The sequence below is a fragment of the Triticum aestivum genome, chromosome 7B (genome assembly GCF_018294505.1).
Source record: "Triticum aestivum cultivar Chinese Spring chromosome 7B, IWGSC CS RefSeq v2.1, whole genome shotgun sequence".
Classification (NCBI taxonomy): Eukaryota; Viridiplantae; Streptophyta; class Magnoliopsida; order Poales; family Poaceae; genus Triticum; species Triticum aestivum.
This window is the reverse complement of record NC_057813.1, coordinates 67,664,612-67,667,178: the sequence shown is the minus strand read 5'-3', so window position 1 is coordinate 67,667,178 and position 2,567 is coordinate 67,664,612.

Here is a 2,567-nt window from a genome sequence, read left to right as displayed (position 1 = left end):
TTAAATCTAGTCAATTAATTCTAGACCTAATAAAATGAATAATGACATAAAAAAGGACTATTGTTTTGCAGGAATGTTGACTCCTTCCTGGTGCGGCAAATCCCGGGCACTCGATATGTCCTAGTTTGTAGCACAAGTCATGCCGAAATTCACGGGAAATTTCGGCATGACCTTTGCTAAAAAGTGGACAAATCGAGAACCTGAAATTTGCCGGAACAGAAATGAATCAACATTCCGGCAACACATAGGCCACTCAGCATCATTCCCTGGAAACAACAAAGCCACTTGGGCACAATCGAACAACTTCAATGAAAAGATATAACATGACCACTTCAATGAAAAATAAAATTTGCCTAAATTCTTTTCCTTGAAAAATAGTGGTCTTTTCAAAAATCAAAAACCTTTGCCAATCTACTTAACCTAGCTTGTTAATCCAACGAACCTAATTAACCTACCTATTTAACCTAGTTAGTTAATCTAGTTTACCTAGATAATTAACCCTAATTAAACTAGTTAACGCAGCTAGTTCTCTGTCAAAGCCTAAAATAAATTTTTGCACTAATTAACCTGGATAATTAACCTAATTAAACTAGTTAACCTGACTAGTTCTCTGTCAAAGCCCTAACTAAGTTTTTGCACTAACCTAGATAATTAACCTAATTAAACTAGTTAACCTAACTACTTCTCTGTCAAAGCCCTAACTAAAATTTTGCCCTAACCTAGATAATTAACCTAATTAAACTGGCTAACCTATATGCATGAGAGAGAGAGGAGGGGTGGGGGCTTACAGATGATGGCTCCGGTGGTGGCGACGGAGGCAGTGGTGGCGAGGGAGGCAGGGGCGTCTCCGGTGACGGCGAGGGAGGCAGGGGCGTCTCCGGTGACGGCGAGGGAGGCAGGGGCGTCTCCGGTGACGGCGAGGAAGGTGGCGTCGACGGCGGCTCCGGTGGCGTTGACGAGGCCGCGCGGCTCCGTGGCGTTGGGGGCGGCTCCGGTGTCGTCGACGGCGCACGGCTCTGGTGGCGTCGACGTCGGCGGCGAAGTGGGGCGACGGTGAATCGGGGAGACGGCGGCGCGCGGGGTGGGTTGAGGGATTTGGGGGAGAAGTGGCCGGGAGGAAACGGTTTTTTGGTTAAGTCAAACTTAGCGGTAGCGCGTTTGGCAAAACGCGCTATCGCTAAGATAGCTATAGCGGTTTCTGCAAAACGCGCTGCTGCTATAGCTATGTAAATTTCTTCCTTTTTTAATTTCCTTTTCTGTTTCTATAGCGGGGGTCTAGGACACGCGCTGCAGCTACGTTAGCTATAGCGCCTCTTACAAACACACGCTGCTGCTATGCCTTCCTCCGATTTTTCGCTTTTTCGTTTATTTTGCTTTACATTTTATTTTTTCCTTTCTCCTTTTTCTATTTCTTTCATTTTCATTTACTTTTCTATTTGTTTTTCATCTTATTTTATTTCCGTTAGTAGTAGCGCTCTTCCCTGGAAACGCGCTGCTAATTATGCCCTAGCGGTAGCGCGTTTTATCTAAGCCCGCTACTGCTATGCGTAGCCTATCATTCTGCCAATGGGAATATTAGTAGTAGCGCTTTCGCGACTACCAGCGCTACTGCTAAGTTTGTATCTGTAGCGCGGTTTCTCTTAAATCGCTACTACTATATAGCACTAGCGCGCTTTTTTAACCCGTGCTGTTGCTAAATTTCTGTGTATAAGGTTTTCCCTAGTAGTGATTGGACGTCTAGTGATCACAAAGATGGCACTTGGCAAGTTTGAGCCATTAGAGCCGGAAGAACCTCGCAAGTGCTATGGGAACCAAGTAGGATGCATCCTATGGGAATGCGCGAGCGATGACTTAAGGAGTAAAGAACATTTGACGCAGTTGCTCCTAACGAAGTTGCACAAGAGATTCAAGTTCCCCGACCGGGATGATAACATAGAACAACCGTGGGATGATCTGAAGATGAAAAAGATTAACAATCACGCCATGGGCATGTTCAGCAATGATTTGGCCTCCTGGAAAGGGAGGGTGAAATGAGCTATTGAGGCTGAGGAACCCCTATCCAAGATTCTGGAGGAAAATCCGACACTTACGGAAGAGGAGTTTGAAAAGTTCAAGGACACTTGCGCTATCGAGGCAGCCAAGGCTAAGGCTGCGAAATTCAAGAGCCTTCAGCAAAGGAACACAGGGAAGCATCACCTCGGAAGCCGTGGCTACCTCGGTAAAAGGCCCATATGGGATAAGGAGGACGCGAAACGCGAAGCCGCGGGTCTCCCAGACCCCTTCGCGAAGTTCACCAACCCCTTGGAGCGTGACTTCACCAGGGCCCGCTACAAGTGGGACAAGGAAAAAAAGGTTTTTTACACGGACCAGATCATGAGGAAATTGATTAGACTACTGGTAATTATTATTTTAGCACCTTACATTTAGCTCCATATCTAGTCGACTACACATTCCTAAACGGTTCACGCTCCTTCTGCAGGAGAAGCAACACCAGCTTGCAGCCGAAAGCCCTACTTATCCGATGAGGCCCAAGTGGGACACCCCTCTCAACCGGGCCTTGAACGAAC